Consider the following 24,823-nt stretch of genomic DNA (forward strand, 5'->3'; position numbering starts at 1 on the left):
CACTGTGTGGAAGTAACAGCAGCCTTTCTTTTTTTATCATGACATCCCCAGTCATTACTACCAGCAGTAGCTGGTACAGAATCATGTAGGTTGCTCCAAGAGTAATGTCTCCTATTTATTTCTATGCAACCTTAAGCAGATATTAAGACCACAATAACACTATTTGCGAGAGCAAATTATCACCTACGAAACAGTATTTTTCAACATAGTTTCCACCATTAGCTATGCATTTTTGACTGTGACAAACAAGAGCCTGCATGTCACACTCAAAAAAGTCTGCACGGCCATCCAGAATGTGGCTTGCCTTTCACACTGCTGTCACCACTACTGAAAGGCACCACCTACTTCTTCAGCTGTGCTGACATCCATGGTTTGGTCCCCATAAATGTTCAAGAAGCATCAATAAATGTCAATAGGGGCCATTTTTCCCCCCACATGGAGGAATTCAATCCCACTTTTTTTTCATATGCACCATTCTGTCAGACTGCCCCTCCTGCTGTCATATGGCAACAAAACGTAATGGAATATTGGTGGGAAGTCAACCTCTACTGCCACACCACTAACATCCTAAAATAGGAGGTAGTCCTTGTATATGAGGTATGTCACAAAATGCCTGTTCTGCATGTATGTATTGTGCCCCACAGCCTTTACCTTGGCTGATGACTGGACTTCCAGTGCTGCTTTGCACTTCACCTTTTAAGACTTCGTAGATCACTTCACACCCTGAAGGTCACACGGCCATCACACAGCTCCCCTCTTAAGTCTCCTGTGCTGAAGGAGCAAGAAGCCAAAGAAACATTTTTTCCTTCTACCTTTGGTACTTTATCTACAAATCTTACCTCTGTACTGAATAGGCTTCCTTAAAGGGTCAAGAATCAGAGGTTTCCCAGCTTTAGGCACAGAAACAAACATGTTTCAGAAGTAGCAATAGAGACGGCCAAGCAGAATACTAGGGAGTGTATTCTTAAGACGTGAAGCTTGCAAGGCATTCAAGAGAAGAAACACATGCCTAAAATCACTCTAGCTGCATTAGGAAAATACTGCACATTTCTGGCATTTGTTCTGTCGCAGACTACTGCACATCCACAAAGAAAAAGAAGGGGACGGTCAATGGCTTATTTCATGTGGATACAGAGCAAGCACATGATCTTGTCACTGAACTGTCTACGGAAGACATCACCAGAGGTCATCAAGATGCAGCATCCCTTTCTCTGCTGTGAGTCAACAGCTGCCCCTAAGAACAGCCCAGAGGTCAGCCAGCACTGCCAAGAACAGCAAACATTACTGCATTTATCCTTGCAAAGACAATATGTTCTATGATACACAGGTGGCATTTCCTCTGGTTCCCATCTCACATGGTGTGATTGTACTCCAAAATAATGCTTGGTTTCACTCCTGAACCCCCTCCCAGCCTTACAGCTCCAGAAAAGTTCCAAACAGGAAGAGGAAATATTTAATAAGCTTTGTCACCAAGCTACTAGTCACTGAGTTGTCCTGCACTGGGATAACTTTTTTCCCCCACTGATACTGCTTTTGGAACTTGGTGCTTTGAGTTTGCCCATCGACCATCAGTAGCGCGCTTTGCAAAGATCACAGCTATCTAAAAAAATTACCCCACAGATGAAAAAAAGTAGCCTATTCAGGCTTTTACACATAGATCTTTTTACAGTCCAAAGACCTGCAGCACTGACAATGCACAGCCAAGAATTTCCCATCCACCTGTCACAGCCCTTCCCACCAGACCAGGCAGATGCAGCTATGAAGTACTTCCACCCCTCCGCCGTGCCTCAGCCATTCACTGAGTCACCTCCAGGGCTGCCAAAGGGAGTTTTGTAGGCTCTCAAAGTCCCTCTTAACTCTCAGTGAGGCTCTCTGCCTTGATCTCACAGATCCTGTACAGAACACAGCACAAAGTTATAATTCCAGGCAGGCATTGCTCAGTTGTCTGAATCATACGCATGTCCATCATACGCTCTTCTCATCCTCAAAGGCTGCATGACAAGACTATAGCTGCTTACACAATAGATAAACAGCTCTGCAACATCCACATATGCACAATAACACTCACTAGTGATAGGTACCAACAAGCAGAGCTCCACAGATGAGAGGTGGAACAGAGAGCTCATCAAAGCAAGAAGAGGTCAGTAAACAACTTGCTCCTCCTCAGACAAAATGGGTGACAACACACACGATTTGACTTCCCACCTGTTTATCATCTTCAGCTTCCCAAGCAAGCCCACACCAGGCCTGCACAGAAGTCAGCAAGAGACAGTATGTTGCATTTAGGAACTGCAAAGCCCCTGGAGGAGGATATACAAGAGGATAAAGAATGGATTTTTCTATACACAGCCAAACTGAATGGAGAATTCCCTACATTGAAGGATCTCAGACTTCAAGCTGATCAGCCATACTTCAAAGATCAAAGCCTGTAACAACAGACAAACCCACTACAGTAACTCCAAGTTTCCTTGTTTGTGTCTTTTAATACTTGAAAAGTTGTATGGACAAAAAAAAAAGATAAGTTCCACCTATTTGTCTGGAAACTTTCTTAAGTTGAATAGCCTGGTCAGAAAGGACTAGCTGATATCAGAACACAAATGGCAACTATAGGTGCCCAGAACAACAGCCTAATACCTTCTCCATGGAGCATACATACCAAGGTTCACTATATCCAATCTGCCTAGTAACAAGTTTTTCTTGTTATGTAAAGCATTTGAATTTGACATTTCCTTCCCATAAAGTACTGACTCAGGCAGTCTTGTGAGAGAGGAGCTATAAGAAGTGTTATAATTTGATCTGATAACTTTAACCTACTAGTGATTTTTTAAATTTTATTTTTAACATCCAAAGATAAACACTCAATTTAGTGCTAAATGTTACTTTGGATGCAGAGAAGGAAAAGGGGGGAGTGATGCAATCTTGGTAACACAGTCACTGTGTGTTTCATATGAGCAGTAAGGGTCATCAATAAAAGCTGTAGCCATCATAAAACACTCTAGCATTATAAATGTGACAGCCATGCTGAGATAGGGCTGGTGGGGTTTTAACTGCACAACAAAATATGAGATTTCCCAGTGTTTTATGTCAGTTAACAGTGGCAGGGCCACGTTCAACGTGTGCTGATTTGTTTGGTTGCAACAGAAAAAACGTTTTAGATCTTCATTACTTAAATTTTTTACAATGGAATCATTCAGAGTTACAATAGTGTTTAAAATGTGCAGCTGGGCTATGACTGTCATTGTGGGATTTTCCATTTCCCCTTGGAAAATGCTGTATGAGGACATTGCTGAATTACACTCAGCTTTCAGCTGCTCTTCAGACAGATTCATCTTGTTGGATACGTGACAAATGAATTAACAAATAAATAAGTATTACAGAGATGAAGAGAAAAGAGGAAAAGCTTGTCTATTTGAAGTTTAGTGTATAGTCCAAGCACTATTAGCAGTTTAATAGTAAGTCAAGTAGATGTAATTAGTATCCAAAATAAATGGACAGAAGTCAATCCATCAGATTTTCTGACTCACAGACATACAGAACCACAGCCACGGCTGCAATTCAGGCCACAGCCTAGATGGTGTTTATCAGGAAACTTCTGAGAATCCAAAATTCCTTACCTGAATTAGGAAGGTGGCCAAGTCTCTTCTTCCATGAGTCAAGGAAGGTAACAGTTCCACCAGATACTAATCTATTCTAGGCCTCAGCAAGGTCTTTGACTTGGTCCCCCACAACACCCTTCTGTCCAAATACGGGTTTGACAGGGGGACCGTTTGATGGACAAGGAAGTTGTTGTGAGACCACACCCAGAAAGTGGCGGTCAATGGCTTCACATCTAGATAGAAATCAATGACGAGTGGTGTCCTTCAGGGGTCAGAACTGAGACCAGTGCTCTTTAAGATCTTCATCAGTGGGATTGCTGATACCCACAGCAAGTTTATGGCTGACATCATGCTGTGAGGTACACCTGAGGGACAGGATGCCATTCAGAGAGATGTAGACAGGCTGGGACATTGGCCTCATGAAGTTCAACAAAGCCAAATGCAAAGTCTTGCACCCGAGTCATGGCCTCTCAGTATCTAAGGAGGGGGTCTATAAGAAGGAAGGGGACAGATTCTTTGTCAAGGTCTGTTGTGAAAGGACAAGGGGAAATAGTTTCAAACTAAGATAGGGGAGATTTCAACTTGATATAAGGAAGCAGCTTTTTACGATAAGGACAATGAAGCACTTCAACAGACTGCTCAGAAAGGTGATGGAAGCCTCATCCTTGGAGATGCTCAAGGTCAGGCTGGACAAGGCTCTGAGCAATCTGTCCAGCTGGAGGTAACCCTGTTCATTGCAGAGGAGTTAGTCTAGATGACCTTCAAAAGGTCCCTTCCAATTCCGTTACGATTTTATGAAATCAGCTCAACTATTTTCTCAGTAATAAAACTCAAAAGACAGATGAGAGTTCTGCCTTCAAAAATTACTTTGGCATCAAAGCAAAAACTGAAATGGGATCCAGTTCCTCTTGGGCAATCAGTTTTCAAAATCTTCACAATACTTTCACAGACAAAGCATAAAAAAAAAAAAAAGAAAAGAAATCTTAACAGTCGCAAATTGCTTTCTGTGAATTTAATAGGTACAATTCATCTCATGCTTGGACAAAAGAGGATACATGGAGAAATGACTTTCACTGTACAGAGAATAAAAAAGGACCATTAAGGAAAATCTTAAAGATATACAAGAATAGGCCAATATATATAAATAATAGTTTAAAAAAAAAAATCTGGCAAAGTTTTCATTCCACTGGCAGCCCGTTTCCTAAAAGGAACCTTTCTCTTTCCCTCTCCTCAATAAACTCTTGAAATCTCCTCTGACACCGTCCTGGAAAGAGAAGGCTGTGTTGTGATCTCAGCAGAAAGGCTGGTTTCTGCAAGGTAGGGGCTGGAGCAGCACCGCTTTGCCTGTACATGATGCTCCAGAGGACACGGAGTCACTCTTTCCCTTCAACCCAAGACATTTGTTCCATCTTTTCTCTTTTAGTGACTTTTGGGGAAGAAAAGTAAACACTGAATAAGAGCAACAACTTGTTACGCTTAAGCATGGTGGAGTCATACATATGATGCTTTAACACATCCTGACCAAACATCACATCACCATGCCAGACAACACTAGGTCATGCCAAAGAGATGGAGATTAGCTGATGCTTTTGCAGATTGGATTTACTGTCCCTTAGTGTGCGGGCTTCAGGAGCCTCGTAAGTACTGAGAGTCTGACAAACAGATCCAAAGGATTTGGGTTACATGAGTTCCCAAAACAACAGGTCAGTTTACTTATTGAAAGGCTATCAGAAAAGTACTGCACGCTAAAGGAAAAAATACAACATGAGGAAAAAAAAAAAAAAAAAGAAAGTATTTTCATCAGTGGATCTCCATTTATTTTCCCCCTTCCACAGCACTATGGACAAGAAACAAGGACAGAATGAGTCCTTGGGATGTACAAGCAAATGTTTTCCTCTCTTTGCTACAAAAAAAACTGAGAAACTACATCCAACCCCAAAATCACTGCACCGCTCTGCGTCACCTCCCTTCAGTACCCTGGCAAAAAGGCTGCAATGCTCTCTGCTGAGGGCTAAATACTTTCTCACACAGCCTGGTGCCTGAGAACCATGAAGATAACTTAAAGCAGCGTTTGTTCACCTTCTCCCCAAACTGCACATCAGCATGGTTCCACTGACTGGGCTGTGAGTTGGGAGATGAAGCAAGCCATGTTCTGGCAGCCCCACGCTTGTCCACTGGAACAACGCATGTGGTTTCCTCTGCTGGACATGAGCACCTGCCTTGGCAGCTAACAGACATCCCCAGTGGATTTGAAAAATGCTAGACAAGAAGCTTTTCCTTCTGCATTTTAAACTAGAGTATTAAGCCTAGACAACAAAAGAAAAGTATTTTAAATAACTGCTATTGGATGTTTTTAGCTTGTCTTCAATTTTTTCTTTACAAAATAAGTTGCTAAGATTACAAGGAAGTAACGTCTTGAATCCCATACTCAAGGATCATTCAGCCCTTCTCACTAACAACAGTTTACCCGCTGGGCTATGTCTTCTCAAAGCACAGAGGAGCAGCATATGCAAAGGGTCTGCCTGACCACTGTATATCTTATACCTTACTGTATTATTTGTGCTACTTCAACTCAGTAGAATTATCTTAGCATGAGACTGGCATAATAGTGTCTAATCAGCCTTATTATCCTAAATTTTCAATTGTTTCCTGGTAAGTTGCAGTTATGTCTTAGCTGATTATCCACTTAAACTATCAAGTACCAATTATAAAACACAGTAACATTAACATCACAGATGCCTGAATTAAGAAAGAAGCAACCCTAGATCATTCTTTTGAGTAATGAACTGTACTGCAGAGGCAGCAGACCTCAGTATGAAATGCCTTTCTCCATGATTTAAAATGAATAAATAATGATTCTAGTTTACAAATAAGTTGTTTTCCTAAATAACACATCAATTAGTTAGAAACAACCCATGGTATAACTTTGCTTAGAGTTCACATGAGCATCACATGCAGGCAATGGCACTGGCAAAGTGCAATGCCTTGTGCAGTCAACAAAACATGCCCCCATTAAGCATTGTCTCATGGCTGATCCTCATGGAATAAAATCCCATGAATCTTATTTCCCATCTGCAGAGAGGGCTGAAAAATTGAAGCAGTGCTGCTGAAGAAGCCTTGCCACCTGGCCCTGCTGTTTGCCAACTGATCTCCTCAAACCCAAGTGAACTGCAGAAATTCATAAGCAAAATGCATTCCTGATGATGAGATAACTAAAATCAGCCCAAGGTACCATAGTGGTACTACTGCAATCAGCGTGTCTCAGTGTCTATAGTGCCCACAGAAGACCTAAGTTCTTAAGGCCACACCAGCTCCCAACTCTTCGCACAACACAGAGAAGGCCAACTGGTTGCACCCCAAGTCACATTTGGAAGTTACTCTTTGCAAAGAACATCCACAGGTGCTGGATATCCATTAGAGTCTGTGGAATTAGTCAAGGAGGCTAGAAACCTGGGACTGCCTGCACATAATGTACAGTAGCAGAAGGTTCACATCCAGCACTAGGAACCCACAACAGGCTCATCACCAGAGAGGATGCTCAGACTGAGTAAACTGCTGCTCACTCCACTTTCAAGTTGCCTGGTTTTACCTTAGGACCCATCTGGCTCTTCCTCTCTCTGCACATTACTTTTGGAATGAAAAGTTTCTTTGGAAAGAAAGACAAGCTGCTTGTCTTTCTTGAAGAAATGCTGCTCCCTTGCATCTTCATGGCTTTAAAACTCCTTCCATGCCACCTGTTATTGTGTGAGGAAGGGAAGAGGTAACAGGCTTCTCTCTGCACTGTGCAGAAAAAAAGTGTATGAGGGAAGCTATTCCCATTCATGCTTTCTACTCTGAACATCATATCACCAGGAGAGATTAAATCAAGGAGTGAAAGGTGAATGAGTGAAGAAGTATACAGAAGGTCCAAAGTAAGGGGAAAGAACACAATGATGCTATGGAAGGTCAGGTTATTGTTAGTTTTGGAAGACCACTGTAAATTGAATTGTTTTCAAGACAGTCATTAAACAGCTTAAAAATTGAGTGAATCACAAATAGAGAGGATGAGCAGTAGAAGCAAGCGTCCTGAGAAGAGCTGCTATAATCACCTAACAAGCACCACCCTGGAGCTGACCAGCCATCCCCCTACCAAGATCTTTAGTGAATGCATATACAAAGACTTATTCCCTTCGTAAGGTAATCCTTGGCAACTGAAAATGTTTCATATTAAAATGCAAGTGACATAACAGAGTAAACAGCTGGGGCTCTAGAAGAGGGAAGGAATGAATTTCAGCTCTAAGGACAGGAAAAAGACAACTAAAAAAAAAAATACAACAAATGACCTTTCCTCCCCACATTCCTCCCTCTTCCCTCTAGAACTCAAGCATTAAGCTAAATATTTCCCCATATTCACTGCCAAGCCAAACATGTCATAAGTGTCCAAAAAATGCTGTGGCATTGCTTAGCAGCTCCTGGTATGTTTCTTCCAGTTCTTATAATGGTGGCAGCAGTTCTGAGCTCCACAACTGCATCAGGCTGAGATGCCTGTCTGTATTTCTACACCTGTCTATTTATCCACATAACCCTTTCCATTCAAAGTTCCCAGAGCTCAAAACAAACACCAGGACCTCTTATTAACTCAGGTAAGACGAATAACCTTCCAACAGAGGCACACTGACAAGTGAAGGTGTTTTGTGTCACAGAGCAAGTCACTCAGACAGACAGCTGTAAAGTCAGGAATACCTCCCATCTCTTCTCTCTGCTCAGTTTGCTGAGCCACATTTATACTTCCCTCCATCCTATTTATTTTGTCACCCCTTATTTCATGATTGACATGCTTTTGCCAGCAAAATTCCTTAATGATGAGAACAAATACAACAGAGCATTTAACACCTCTTTGTAAAGCCAAGCACACAGATCATTCGCATCCCCAGTCCCTTTTTCTTTGGTAATTCTACAGATACAATTACCTGGACAAACTTGGAATGACTGAGTTTTGTTTCCACAGACAGGAAGAACAAAACTCAGTGAATGGGTCTAACAGCCAAACGGGGTAACATACTTCAGTGATCACTTCTGCTATCTGGTTTAAGTGACCAGATGAGAGCTACAGTGGCTCAAATTTTACACTTCTTTCATACATCTGCTCTATTAAATAAGAGTGCAAAGACTTACCACTCAGAAGTAACTCATCTGAAGCACTCCTACACTGGCAATCATTTCTGGGAGAGATTATAAAAGTAATCTGGGGAAAAAAATAAACAATAGAAGTAATCTGGATAAATCCTATGCAATTAAAGGCTTAGTGCATGAGTGTTCAACCTTTTGGCTTGTCTGGACTGCACTGAGTGAAGAGGAATTGTCTTGAGGCATGAAAAAAATATTTGTATACTTAATGTATGTAACTAACAAAACTAAAATTATATAAAAATAAGTTAAAACAAAGAAAACAACAAACCCATAGGACAGGTGGGATATCTGACTTGGCTTTGGACACTGTTGGTTTCACAACAGTTGCCACAATTCTCAGTGAGTTCTTTAAGTGTTTGTCAGAGGCTTTTGACAGAAACGTTACTCTTCCTGTGCTTCACCCTCCAAAACAGCAGGTCACCAATGTACATACAGCCAAACAGCAATGCCATGAACAAGACACGACTGTGAAGCGAGGGATGTTTCTGGTAAGATGGGGCTTATAAAGGTACGGTAAAGAGACCTCATCAGATTTTTCTTTGAGCTGAACGTCTGATTGCAGCTTTATTCATTCTATCCAAGAATTCAGAGGGCTGCAGCATGAGATACGCTAAGCTGCATGTGGCCCCCAGGCCACAGGTTGGTCATGGCTGGATTAGTAAAGTTTGATGGACTGCTGGAAAGAACAGTTTAACCTGAATTACAAGATCTTCATATGAGTAGACTGGATTGCCAATTAGTCTGTGTATTTATGAGTTACAAAAAGGGGAAGGACTCATACTAAAGATCATTTCTTAGTTAACCTGCCTGCCTCTCTGCATTACAATGAATTTAGTAATTATGGTTTGGAACACTGCCACTTCCCTAACAAGGGATTTAATCCACAACTTCTGGCAGAAAAATCTACTCACCACCAAGTTTGTCATATTTACTGCTGAGTCCTAAACACAATTGCTTAAACAAAGCACCTAAAAATACTCCACATAACCATAAAGGGGGAAAGCAATGTCAGTTCAAAAAAGAAGTCTTTGTAACCTCAGGCAGGAGTTTTCCAGTCAGACAAATCTTTTCCCTTTACAAGTAAAGCTCTGTTAATCTTTAAATAACACGAAGCATGCATTTATCCATTTGGCTCTCCTGCTGCAAGACACAGGTTGTGTCATCACATGGCTACTGATCAAGAAGGAATGCCTATGCCTTTTCTGACCCTTGTAAGCCAATGGGCTGTGTTTGTGTTTTTTCTCTTCCAGTTGCACCATCTAGCCATGAAAGTTTACAGGCTGTTTCATCATTATAAGAAATACATAGATTCATCTTGGTCAATCCCTAAATCACTCTACACTGATGATCTGCTTACTGCAAAGAATGCACCTGCTACTGAAACTCATTTAAGAAGCTGATCTGTAACCAGAAAAGGGAAATTATGGGCAATCTATCTTCCAAGTCACTCAAAGGTGTAATGAGGAACACAATGGAAAATATTACACCAGGAGCAACCCTGCTTCAGCGGTGCAATAAGTCAGCTTATCTATGATCTTTTTCATCATCTGCTGTTGAATTACATGAATTGAAAGTATAAATGCACTGTAATTGTTAATTAAAAGGAGAAGATCTGAAGTGACTGGTATTTCATTGAATAGATCGGAACAACGAACTCATATGAGACCAGATCCTGATACCAAATAGTTCACACCAAGTAGTAAGTTGGCCCATATTCACCTAGTGTAATATCTCTGAGAGGACACTGCCTTTAGTACACAGTGATGAAATGGCATGATCCTGAACAAGAATATCAGAAAGTTGCCTATGATTTTGAAGGTAGTTTATTATCTTATTAGACTTCCCTGAAACTCTGCAGTTAGAATTCTATATGCAGTAGCTATCTTAATTGGAAAAAAAAGGAGAGCAAGAATATTCATAGTTGAATTTTTCCTTCCATGGAGACAGGATTAGAGAAAAAAGCTGCAGAGAATAACACTCAATTCACCCTGAATGTTTTTAGTGTTCTTCCCCCTCACTCCCCCAACTTAAAACTCAAGTAGACCATAATGTATCAACCTTTTAAATACACAAAGGTGACACTGGAATCAGCAGCTAATATTCCTCACAAGACTAACAAAGTTTTGTAACGTAACAACACTCCTGTATGCAGAATAGCAGAAGTCCCATGTTTGGGTAAGTATAATTCTTGGATGTGTTACAGAACGCATAGTATAGAAAGTAACCAATTACTGAGAGAAGATTTACAACCAGAGAAGCTGCACCAAAAATTTTACAGCAACCTTATCCACAGCTGCAGGTATCAGTGTTTTGGACCAAAGAACTGATATTACATCTGACAAAAGTCTTGCTTACTTAAGCGGACTGTAGGCTCACTACAAGACTGAAGTCTCTAGCTGCTTTTTTGCAATCAAATCTTTGTCCTGTTGATGAGGCCAGTTCTGTCCAAAACATTGAAAATAACTGCACAACTTCAACCACTAAGCCAATGGGAAGATTGGTTTCAGGGAAGATCCTGTATGCTTTTTCAAAGCAGTTAGTGATGTAGTCTGTTTTCTGCAGTCAAGACAGAGGCCTCACTTACTCAATGTTTCCTTTTACTCAGTAAGGACCAGATCATCTGCCCAGCAGAAAAAGCTATGTAAAAATGGGATAAAAGTGTCTGTAGTAATTTCTTTTAAGTGATACCTCCATACCATTTAAAACCAAAGCTCAAAAATGCAGAAGGGAAAATAAATTCAGCCAAAGGACACATCCCAGAAACAACTGGGCATTTGTGCAAAGATTCTGCATCTTTGTAATAGTTCTTGCCCTTATCCATACACTAGGCTGGCATCAACTCAGTTTTCTGTCACTAAATTATATTTGTGGTCAGCACATTATTTCAGACATTAGAAACGCTGCAGCAAAGCAGTGAGTATCCATCTATTTGATAACAGTAATCAGGCAACCCCTTCTGAGGTATGAACAGCACTGCTGCTGCTCTTTTTCCTTAGCTATTTTTCTCCCATTACTGCATACACCACCAGCAAGACCCAAATAGTCCCCACCTACACAGCTTGTTGCACTGTGCTTGGAAAGGGCCAGTATGTAAAGCAGTGGATTAACTCTGACCTTTACCTATTTACACAATTGCTCAGCTGTCAGCCATGGGCAGTAAGCTCCAGTGATTAGATCAGCTTCAGCAATCCTTCACTGATCATATTTCACAAACTTAGATGCCTTGTAACTCAAGTACCATAAAACCTCAGTGCTTGTACTACACTTAACATGATAGATTTTTAGACTGTTGTAGGGGAGGATCTCTAAAGAATAGAAATCTTAGCTTTTAGCATTTATGCTAGTAGGGAGGGTCATGAAAGAGGGAGGGGGTAAAAAAAATAACTAAATAGTGGCTGTGTTTTTGATGAAGATTCCCAATCGTGCAAAAATTTCCTTGCCTTGCACACTGGGAATGGCACTCTATTTAAAGAAAAAAAGTGCTTAAATGTCACTGTTTCTTGCCAGAGTCACTACAGACTCCATGACAAGAAACAGCTCAGTATGATTCCTGCAGTACCTAACTTTGAAAAGCAAACAAACCCACATCAACATCAGACTTCTCTGAAGAGATTTGATTGCAATTACCTTTAAATAAAGGCTAATTTAGTGCGAAACTGTTTCTCTGCTAAAAACGTAGGGGGGAAAAAAAAAGTGGGCTAAACCAGATAGACAAAAATTGCTAAGGGAAGAAATCTGCCCAGGGATGAAGTCATTCTTCCAGGAGCTGAGACTCCCAATTCCTATTTCTGGCACTCCTGCTGTCATAGTGCTAAGGCCTCGGGGGTTGGGTACGAGACTGGGCTTTCTTCCATCCTCTTAAGATACCATACTTCTGCTCATAAACAGCCACACTAATTACAGTGTAGCTGCTCACAGAGCACTGCCTGGCATGCATAACATGCTGCCTCAGGTGGACATTACAAAGGTTCATTAGCAGTTTACATGGAGAGCTCTTGACAAGTTTCCTGCATCACTGCAAGGTGGCGTGGTACAGCTGCAGAGCACTATTACTGGTACTTTGAACAAAAAATAGCAAGTGATCCCTTTCTTACTACTGAGTTTAGTATTTGCCTTAATTCACTCAAACATTTCATACGAGAAGGTGATTCAGTACAACTGGAGGTTAAATTGAAGATAAAAACATTGAAAAATACCCACGGAAGTGTTTCATAGCTACCCTCTCTACCATGTTTCAATGAGTTATCATCTCCTCACATGAAAAACTTCTTAATTACAGCCTTCGAGTACCTCCTCAGGATAGTTATCTGTGTCAGATCTCAGGACCTGAGATTATACAAAGAGTTTATGCTAGTTGTGCTGCAAGGGAGAGCTCCTCCTGCTTGTTCTGCCCTCAGGGCTTTCCTTTCACCAGCTGCAGCCTCAGCCCACACTGGAGGAACTGAGCTATGAACACAGGTAGTGCTGTTGCGCTTCTGCACTGTAGTGAGTTGCTGATCTCTAGAGAATAACCATTTCTTCTAAGAAAATAAATAAGTCACTGCTGACAGCCACGAATCAAAGTCCAATTCTAGGGAGCCCTGCAGGTACATTGCATCCTCTGGTTCTTGTAAGTTAAACATATGCCTCGGGAAGAGGGCAGTGAGGTATATCGCTTAGATACAAGCCCCTACCCCTTCTGTATTCCAATACTTTCAGCTCTTCATATATAAGAGCATCCATCTAGAAATCTTACGCACTTCCTAAACACATCAGTAAGGAGAAACACCCAGCCTTCCATGAGAAAGGAGCCATTACAGGCACAGTACAGATGTCTTGTTGCACATGACATTGAGTTGGGTAGTCCTTCAAACCGCTCAAGGTTAGCCACCCTCCCCTTCTGATAAATCTACTGAACATATTTTTTAAGTTCCTAAAAGCTTTTCAAAATTGTGCATTTGCTAGCCTATTACAGAGGCAATTTGACAGAAACAGTAGTACAAGGTCTCACCTGCATTCAGTTATTTCTTTCATCATGAAGAATTACAAGAGCTTAAAAAAAAAAATGGATCTCTGAGAAGATTTTCTTGTGGTGAACTGCACTGGTTTTAAATGCTTTTCTCTAAATTCCTCTTGCATTGAACAGACACCTTCAATACGACAGTGCCTATGGTACTGCAACAGTTATCAGTGCAGTTCTTGGGGAAGATCTACAGGAGAATGGGCAGAAAGGCTTCCTCTATACTTGGACTTTGACTGCAGAGGGTGGAAGATCTTCATACTCAAGAGTCAGTGCTATAGGGAATCCTTCAAGGAAGGTGCCCCTAACAGATTTCATCACATCATTTTCCTGTGCTTTTTCCAGTCATGCAATGAATAATCACAACACTTCTTCCAGAAGTGCAATTTATGTGAAGAATAAAAAAAACAACAATGGTTATTGCATTAGGACTGCTTTGCTCTCAGCTGCCACACATACAGCACTTGCCTCAGGTCACTATCTAGGGCTTTGATTCCTGCAGTTTTGTTAAAGTAAGTGGTGTCACCTCCATCATAGATAAATCTGGCATTAGGATTTCTCAGCCAAAATTTCTTTAACATGTTCCAAATTTGTAGAATTATAGAATCACCAAGGTTGGAAAAGACCTCCAGGATCATCCAGTCCAATCATACACCTGTCAACAATATTTCCCACTGAACCACAATCCTCAGTCCAACATCTGAACATTTCCTTAACGCTTCTAGAGGTGACTGCACCACCTCCCCAGGCAGCCTGTTCCAATACCTCATAACACTTTTGAGGAAGAAATTTTTACTGAAGTCAACCTGAATCTCCCTGGTGCAAAACTGAGACCATTCCCTCTATCACTCTTACCTGGGAGAAGAGGCTTACTTCCACCTTGCCACAACACCTCCTTTCATGCAATTGCAGAGAGCAAGAAGGTCTACTGTGAGCCTCCTTTTCTTGAGACTAAATAATCCAAGTCCCCTCAGCTGCTCCCATAAGACTTGTGCTCCAGATCCCTCACAGCTTCACTGCCCATCTCTGGACACACGCCAGGGCCTCAATGTCTTTCTCACAATAAAACTGAATGCAGCATTCAAGATGCAGCCTCACCAGTGAATTCCTTTCACTCCTCAAGACCTGGAAGTCAGGTACCATGCCACCTGAATCATGAATGAAATAATGCTAAGTTAGGAAAGAGGCTGGATGGAAACAGGCTGGAAACTCTTAAGAGAAACCCAGGAAAAAGCAGCTTGGAAGTCACACAGAAGTGGTTTTGCAGAACACAATGCAAGATTTTCATGTATATGCACAAAAGTGAAGCTGTGAGGCAGCACATATATGCCTAATAAGCTAGGAGAATAGGAATGTAAGTTTTCTTATAGATTAAAAAACATTCACTGGAATGAGCTGAAACAAAACGTTAACTGCCAACACAAAAATAAGTTCAATCTGAGCGTATATGTGACTGAGAAGCAGAGTAGTTCTCTACAGAGCTAAAGTTCAAGGGATGACAATATCCCAGGAGAGAGGCACAAGCAGGAGAGACTTAGTGCAAAGCTGGATAAAAGAAGATTGGTCATTAGCAAGCAGACAGGTAAAATTAACCTCAAAAGGTGCAATAAGATGATGGAAGAATGTCAACAGCGTAAGGGGAGGAAGGAAAGACATCAGATCCCTCAGAAGCAGAAAATTAAGGCATGGCAAACACATGGACTTCAAAACAATGCAGAAAAAGGCAAGTTACTACTGAGAAACTGAAAGCTGAATAGACTAACAGACTGCCAAAGAAAGATCAAAGTAAGAGGTGTGAGGTCATTCCTGCTAATTGGTACTGACAACCACAGCTCTGAAAGCCAAGAGGCTGTGTGGCAGAATCAGGAAATAAAGTTGACAGTGTGGGATAATTTCAGTACCTAAGATGGCACCACCTCAAGAGGGATTCCATTGAAGGAGATGGAAATCACATCTGAAAAGAGGAAGCAACAAATTAATAAAGCTTGGTGTGATGCAAAAAACAAACAAACAAAAAAAAAAACCAACATCCTTCAGTTCAGAGGAAAGCTCTGAGAATGAATGTTTACATATACAATATTTTTGGTAAAACGTGGCCTCAACTATTAAGACAACAGAAGAAAAGCTAGCAGAGCAAGTCACAGAAGAATGGTATGTGGTGACCATCTAAAGCCAACCTTAACTACAAAAAAAATGTCTTCTGTAAATAGATATGAAGGAGCAAACGAAGAAACAACCAAAAAACACCCCCCAAAACACCCACGCAGCATAGAAGAAAGTCGCTGAACAACTTGAAGTTGATGGATAATGTTCCCCATGTATAACATTCGACAAAGCTTTGCAGGGAAAGCCAGCAGTGCATTCTAGTCAAATAAAAAGCAACCACCATTCTCTTACATAGTGAACCATTTACCCATGCCTTTCAATACACGCTTTCAAAGCTGCTATCCATTTTAATCAAGATGTCACAATGAAATGCATAAACACATGCTTTTGCAGAACATTAAGAAGATAAATTTTCTCCCCACTTTCTAAACACTTGGATTTAGCACTCAGCTGACTCTCTGCAGCCCCTCCAAGCTAAGTGCAAAGAGTATGCTGGCTTCACTTGAGAAAGCGTGAGTAATGGTGCTTCTGCTATCCTAGTAACAAGCATTCTTACGACTTCTTCGCATGGCTGCTTCCGTACTAAATGGTGGAGGAAAACACTTGCTTAAAAGAATGCATTTGCTGTTACAAAAGCTGTTTAGGCAGTTCATATACGTAACTTAAATCATCCATACAATGAATGGATGAATAAAATTACAAAAACAGCAACAAAAGAAAGAGTTTACACCACAAAAAGAACTTCTAAAAGTGCACGTGAAGGAATCTAACTACACAGATACAGAAATAAATATAGGCCATGCTGTAAACATTTGTAACATTTTCTGTACTGACTTCATTCCAGTAAGAGGATCTTTATTGACAGGGACCTCTTTAGCACAGCAAAGTGGTGCTATCTCAGCATCACTGTAACCACACCCTTACAGAGCACTGGAGTTTAAAAGTTCACTTTGGCCTATTTCTTGCAAGAAGCTGAACTCTCTCTAAGTCTGAGTCTTCCCTGTATTTCACAAGTTTTCTGTACTCCATTTGCTATTTTTGGTTCTCTTTCTGAACAGCTAATAATTGAAGCAGAGTGCAACCTTTTCATGCTTTAAATCTGACCTAGAAACACACAGATATAATTCAGCAGACCGATCCCTTAGTCTGTTTGACAGCAGGGGTGGTATGGCCTGTTCTTTCTGCAAAAAGCTCAGTCTGGTGGACTAAGAGCACAGAGTGAACAGCCAAGCCTGGTGCTAGGATTTAGAAGTGGAATTTAGTTCTCTGCTTTGCGTGATCCAGGGGTGAATTCTGTGACCACCGGCATCAGGGAATGGGAGAAGGGCATTTCCTTACCTCACACAGTTTATACGAAGTTGTCTTCAAAGCTATGATTTATTATGGGCTGCGAGAAGCTAGAGAACAAACAAATAGACATCTGAAGTAGCTGACATCCTCAGCTTTTGTTTCTGCATTCAGTAAGAAAATAGAGGCAGCACTACATATCCTGTATACTCAAGTATCCACTTCTTTTTCCTAGTTTTTACTGACCCATTCAGGTTAACATTACAGAAAGTTTACCTTCTGTGCTTTTCATCACATTACAGAAATGACAGCAGAGCAGCAAGGTCCTAGACTGCAGAAAGTGAAAACGTGCTCAAACGTAACAGCCATGAGCACACAAATAAAGGAAAGAAGTGACTTACCTTCAGAAGGCCTCGTGCATGCAAGGATCACCAGCAAGATCCCTTTGCCTCCACTACTGACCTGTAAATGAGGTCTGGGAAGGGCTGGATCCTGGATCCACCCCTTCCAGTCACTGAGGTGCATTGCTGCACCTGAGCTCCCCTGCATTGGCCCCACCTTTCTACCAGGTGCTCAGTCACTGGTCCAAGCCATGAGGTAGCATTTCCACTACACCTTCACACGGCATTCTCCTGTCTGGTTTTACTAAGCATACCAGTTTACTTTTATACCAGCTATCAAACAAGGAGTCATACTGACAAATTACTGCTTATCCAGTGAATTTCCCACCACACTTAAATGAACACATTTACCTGCACCTAAAAATTTTCCACCCATACCAGAAGTAGCAGTGCATTACCATCCCAACGCAGACATTATTACTTATGGCTAGGAATGGAAATGAAGAGGAGCAACTCATCTACTGGAATGAGTTATGTATAGTTAATGGTATCAGCATGAACAGAATGTTATCAAGAAAGCCTAGAGGTCCTTTGGACTAGATGGAAAAATCACTGCAGTGTGTCACGTGCTACTTGAGTGGATGACTAAGCAGCAACAAGTGTTAAAGTACATCTCTTTACTGAAGAAGAGACGGAGTCTCCTTGAAGAAAATCTAGAGACAAAAGTTTTAACAATCCCCCTCAGTGACCCACGTTAAAACAAGAAAACAACATTTGCTTTGATTGTTAAGGCTCTGATCTCACTCCACACCATTTTCCTTTTGATGGATTTTTATATCTTATGACTAGTGTCCAATGTCAGCGGTAATTGATGGCTGCAAGTACAAAAACTCCCTATTGAAAGTTGGCTTTGTTGTTACTTCTATATCAAGATGTCTGCTTTGCTAGAGTTAACTTCTGAAGCACAGTCCTTCAGGATTTAGCAGATGAATCTATGACTTCCAGCATGCTTCTGTGTAGCAATAGCAAATAAAAAAAACCCACTGGAATTACTAGTTGCTATCTCATCTTTTTACTTTAGGAAGCACAGGGAAACACTACAGATCAGAACTACCTCTGGGGACAAGGGATCATGAGGGTTAAAATTAGAGAAGACAGTTTGACAGCTTTCAATTCATGTGGAAGTATTACTAAAAAGTGTTTTGAATTATGTCACACAGGGCAAGTGTCACTGTAGTGAGAACTTACAGTGCCAGCAAGTGTCAGGACAAATTACACTGCAGGACAAGCACACTATATGTCACCACACTTCCAAAAGGCAAAGCTTCCACCCACTGTCAAGAAGCTGCTTCCATTTCCAAGTCAGTATATACCCAATTGCTCTTATTCACATCAAAACAGCACATGGCAAATAATACAGTAACATTATTGACAACTTCAGGATCCCTCCCTAGTCGGAGGGACCAAATGCTCTGATTCTCCACCACCTTAAAATACAATCACTTCAAGTCTCTGGACTCACATACATAAACAGGTGCCTCGAAACCATTCGAAGGCACTGCTCACCATGCTAATGAAAAATCTCCCTCTGTCTCTTATACTTCTGGGTCTGCCTGTATCCTTCCGGTCTTTCTCACCTCTTAGATTAGATGCCCTTGGCAGAAAGGAGAATTTGCAAATTATGCTAAACCTGGCACAATACCTGGTACAACTGATGGCTCGTCAGTGCCTGGGGTTCCTCAGTACTAACAGTAAAAGCAAAGAAGAGGAACATGAAATTTATTGTACCAGAAAGTAGAAAGATGGGGCTAAGTCATAACAAAAGCTATAAAATACTTCATGAGCTGAAGGAAATTTTTATTGAGTCTGAACTCTTCTAATATGACTTCCTGCAAGTTTTCAGGAGCTCCTCCAAAGAGGTTTTAATTTAATACTTAGACTGCTGAAACAAATTAACCAAAACATGCATAATATCTGTTATTATCGAAATAACTGAGTTGAGTATAAAGCAGAAGGAAATCCATTCCCATGCTTCCTCAGATTTATTTTTCAGTATTTTTCATCAGAAAAATCAAACACAACGGCCAAAGAAAACACAACCACCTAAAGGCCACGATATGTCAATATGTAACATTCTTAAATAAATGACAATATGAAAGTTCAAGGACTCAAGGCCCAACCTCAATTAAGACACCATTGCCTCCAGCTATTTATTCTATCCCACAGCCTATGATCCAAAAAGCAGAGCTGCTACAGTAACTACGATATGTACGATACCTCAGTTGCTTTAAAGCAGAGAGCAAACAGTACTGAAAATGCAATGAAGTTCTAAATGAAGATGCAGTCTGTACACAGAAGTAGCTGGAGTGCTAGCTCATGATCCATATAACTACTGCGGGGATGACAGCCTTTGGCAAATGAAAACTAACAAAGCAACTCTGGAGCTGTAACAACACTTCTTGCTGTGAATAAGTGCCAATAAATCCAGTTAACTAAGACACCACAAGACATTCTGACCCTGTACGTTTTTCTGAGCCGCCAGTACCAGCTCTTTTCAGAAAGGAGTCAATTTATGTGCAACTCTGTCTGTCACTGACTTGTGTTCTGAATGGCTGAACTTGAGCTATGCCTGTGTAAGCTGAATTCCCCTCCATGCATTCATTCTCCATTCCCAGAATGGTTGCTACAGGAAAGCAAATCCTATTTGGAAGGATTACTTGTCACATAACTGCCAGAAGCCCTGTCCAAGACTGAGCTCCTTCCCATGCCAGAAACCATAAAACTTTAAAGGTCCACACATTCAGAAAATGCATGATTAAAGTGCGCAAGGTGGGAACACAAAACAGTACCACCATACTGTATATTCAGAAAGAAAGCCAGCACTCCCCTCCTTTGGTTCCCTTTATATTAGGGATTTGGGCTAAAGCTAGGCTAAACTCAAGCATGAAGGTGCACAGAACAAGAAAGCACAGGCCAGACCAGGATGTGCACTTGTTTAGCCAAGCAGAATCCATATTGCTACCAACTACTATCTAACACTTATGTGCAGACAGCAGGTACCACACAAGTATATGTGAGAGAAAGTTAAACATCAGAGAATTATCTATTGTCTAGAGCAGTACATGCAGGTTTTTGTGTTCTTTCTACACACATTCCCCCATTAAAACATCATGGAACTTACTGTCATGGAAACATTAAAACAGTCATGGAAACTTACTGGAATGTCCCAAGCACTCAAGAGCTCGAACATGTTTTTTCCTTGCAAGTTTTATTTGCCGATTCTTATCTTTGCATTTTCTAAATATTTCACACATTCCGTCCCTGTTATTTCTGTATATAAGAGATCATTTCCTAATTTGTAGGATGTCATGACATAGCCTGTTTCCTTCTCCTTCTTAAAAAGAGGAACTCCATAAATTTAGTTCTTCCACAAGAAAGGAAAGAAGACTGCATACTTGTGATAAATGGCAGGTAACACAGGAAACTGGTGGGCAGTATTTTGGTACAAAGGAGAAGCAGCAGCAGTACATCCCACCAGCAGAAACCGTTCCTTTATTATTGAACACAAGCTGGTGAGAACGGAGCATCACACAGACTTTGGCTGAAAATCCTTCCTGGAATGCAGACAACACCAGCTAGTATCAGTTGTAACTGCTCTTTTTTGTGCAAAGTGCACAGCTGCCTGATTTGAGCTCTTCAGCGTCATAGAGCTAGAGTTGCAGTTTTGCATTTGCTCTGCACCAATCCTTCATTGATTGGAGTGGCTAGAACCTGAAGTCCCATAATAACCATCCTCCAGCCATACAAAACTACACTTTCTTCAAAATCAGGAGTTTTATTTTAATAGATTATCTTGTCCAGTGCCTTTCTGAAGAGTTTCTATCAGTTGAATTTTTTATTTTTTAAATCTGTTCTGAACTTTTCCTGAAAATAACTCAGTAAAACAAGCACTCAGAATAACTGATAGCATATCCAGGCACCAGGCAAAAGGTAACAAGAACGTAATACATTATTATATCTTCAAACAAAAGTACTGGAAAAGCTGTATTAGTTAGAGTAAACATATCACGCAATAATCATAAAAGTAAAAGAACACTAAGAGCATAAGAAGAGAGCACCATAATTTACGCTCTAGCAGCACTGAGTTTAGACAGATTTTCTGGTTAAGATTCAGCACTAAGAGATATAGGTTCCAAGTCTACTTCTATCTACATCTCTGGGCAGGTAATAAGCATTTAGACAGATGATACATCACATGAAAAAAAAAAAAAAAGTGAGGAAAGACCTACCAGCACAGCCTAAAGCCAGACAACCTGTGGAGCTACCTTAGCAGACACTTCACACAAAAGCTTGAATTGTAAAGGCTCTGAGAATTCACATTTTTCACAGGCTCTTGAAAACCTACACCTCCCCTGGTCTGATTATTGTCCAGTCATACATTTATTGTAGACCACAAATGGAACACGATAGAAAATGCAGTAATAACAACAGAGCAGCAAGGTCCTAGGCTGCAGTAAGTAAAGATCTGCTCAAGTACAGCAGCCACCGAAATAAAAGAAAGAAAGAAGCTGCTTACCTTCAGAAAGCCTCAAGTACACAGGGATTTCCAGTGGGATCCCTTTGTCTCCAACACCAACCCTTAAATGAGGTCTGGGAAGGGGTGGATCCTAGTTCCGCCCCTTCCAGTTATCCAGATACACTGCATGCACCTGAGCTCCCCTGGGTTGGCCCCACCTTCCCACCAGGTGATCAATCACTGGTTCAAGACATGACTTAGTATTTCCACTACAACAGTTACTAGCAGCGAGCCTCTAGAGTGAACAAGCTCCTGAGAGCACTTCACTTGCCACCTTGGGGAAAGCCATTGCAGAGATAGCTGTACTGCACTGAAGAGAAACAAACTGGAAGAAAAAAAACTTTATGTGCTTTACCTTGTAGTGAGAAGTGCAGATGCCTCCAAACATATTTATATCCATACAGTCCATTGGTTCTGACCTTTCTGGTAACAGCAGCTCTTCCACCTTCTTGTTTTGGTACTTTTAATTTGCCAACTGATGCAACCTGTAAATTTACAGAAGTGGGTAAGTTATTCCAAGACATTTATCCATCACATTCTACAAGGCACTCAACTTTAATGCATATGGCACTGTGCCATGTATCTTCTATTGCTCTCAAGAGCTTTCAGCACAATGGCTTACAGTCCACTGTTTCAGTACATCATTGATTTTTTATTTTTCTATTTTTTTCTTTAGGAGGATAAAGAAAGAGATTCTTTCCTTGGATTTATTTTTCAGGAAGTCCCGTGTGTGCATATCATGTGTTTAAGAACATGCTTTTACCTTTTGAATTTCAAACACTCATGATGCTAAATTGTCAATTTACTTCTGAATTTATCTGTTAAAGGCTGATTCTCATGGAAAGAAAAAGTTAAATTTAAATTCTAGCTCAGGAGTAGGAATGTTACTAATTTGAGAAAGAAAAGAGTGACAGATATAGATCAGTTTTCAGCAATTAAGGTAACAAAAAGAAAAAGCTCCTTCAAAAAAAAAAAAAATTACTTTGCTGCTCAAAATTTTTCAGCAACACGGAATTTCTTTTCTAGAAATACTCAGGGAATCTCAGGGAGATTCCTTAAAAGTATCTGCAGCTGCACTGCATTTATTTAAATTTGATCATCCAACCAAAAGGAGCTCTGAAAACCAAGGAACAGCTTTTCTGATTGAGCTCAGCAGCTGCCATCAGTGGGACCTATGAAGGCATCACATATGCTTGAACCATGGGCCAGATCATTTGGCTTACCAGGAAGGGGCAGTAGAATAAGAAATGCAAAATATGTGCACCCTGGTACATGCCTGGATGCAGGTAGAGATTGCTTTGTGCTGCTACAGCACAAAGACCTTGTGTATGCAAACATGTCAACTGTGTGACTGTAGGACAGATATGAGATAGCTTGCACACTGCAAAAGAAGAATGAGCCAACAGCAGCTGATGTGATAAAGAGTTTGTGAAAAGACATCTAGAATGTTTTTTTCTTGGTTGTTCAGGAAGATTAATTGTCCTAAAGCATAGAATCTGCTCAAATGCTGATGGAAGCAGAAAAATGAATAGATTTTAGTCTGCCATTATAAAAAGAATGCTATATTATTTGGATTCAAAACTTGGGTGTATTCTTTGTATATAATACTGTGTTAATATTTTACAGTTTGTCCCCTGTAATGATAAACATTACTTGAAGTAATACCCAGGTTAACTAACAAGATGTCTGGAGTGCCTTCGAGCATCTTGTTATATGCTATGCCTATAGCTATTTGCTCAGAAACTAAAGCAAAAGGGACTGTTAGAGAAAATTTTCATCTTGGTTAGCTTCTCTCCTGATTTCAGTTACGCTGTTAACCTACAAAGGTACCAAAGGAAAAAGAAGTGACTGCACTGCTCTTGGCTCCACTTGCTGATGTTAGATCTACCTCTCAAAAGTCTTACCATGTGAAAAGCAGATTTCAATTTTTCTATGTGTGCCTGTGTGCACAAATATTCTATCTAAACCTCTCTAATTTGAAATTATTGCAGAGCGTGCTAAAAAGCATTGCTTTAACAGCCTGACACATACAATATTGGTAACCTCTCCGAAGCCTTCAAATAGGAACATCACTGGTCAGGCAAAACCTCTATTTTGTGTGTCTTGTGACTGTTTTCACTTCCAGAAGGCAGAAAGTGAACAGGCAAGGTACACAAAAGGCACACGAGTCCCACTCCACTGATTTTGATTAATCTTTTTGCAGTCAATGTTGATCTGGGCCAACGATGACAGAGACAAAGTTGCAACTACTTCCCAGATACAAAGAACTCCCAAAATAGCTGTGCAGTTTCAATCTTGAGAGAATTATATGCAAAAATGCACACGTGTGCATGTATTATTAAATCCCACAATCAATCTTACTGTATTACTTCCATTTTTAGATCATAATAAAGGACACAAAAACATAGTCCTGCCTCACCCTGGGTAGAAGACTACCTCTAGATTGCAATCTGAATGCCAGTGATCTTTTAGGTGACTGTTACTTTCACCATTTCCCCCATGTCTTCCACCATAAACGCTATAGTTGGGCTTTGTCACAAAATGCTTCTTGCTGCTTTGAAGCGCTGTGATACTTTACTTGAGGGCACCTCCTGGTGAAGCCTCCCTTAGTAGAGAGAGCTTAATAAAGCAACATGAACTGCTCACCCAAGCTTCTTAATTAGAAGTATAACAAACCTGCCATCATTACGACAAAAAGTAGTGTTTTGAGTGCCATAGAAGAGTATGTAACCAATTCAGAATAAAACTC

The 24,823-nt window shown here is 40.7% G+C and overlaps 1 protein-coding gene across 3 annotated transcripts in view; it reads right to left on the reverse strand.

Moving 5' to 3' along the window:
• The window catches only part of TMEM108 (transmembrane protein 108), a 153,625-nt gene that overhangs the window by 124,752 nt on the left and 4,050 nt on the right, over window positions 1-24,823 (reverse strand). For 2 of the 3 annotated variants that reach the window (XM_042888862.1, XM_042888860.1), the window contains exon 2: window positions 22,430-22,559. The gene's annotated coding sequence lies outside the window, so the exon portion shown is untranslated. Of the gene's footprint in view, window positions 1-8,750; window positions 8,821-22,429; window positions 22,560-24,823 lie in introns of all 3 variants that reach the window. The other variant, XM_042888861.1, reaches the window with a different exon arrangement.

This window comes from Lagopus leucura, unplaced genomic scaffold (genome assembly GCF_019238085.1).
Source record: "Lagopus leucura isolate 7727_CA_CO unplaced genomic scaffold, USGS_WTPT01 Super-Scaffold_100157, whole genome shotgun sequence".
Lineage (NCBI taxonomy): Eukaryota > Metazoa > Chordata > Aves > Galliformes > Phasianidae > Lagopus > Lagopus leucura.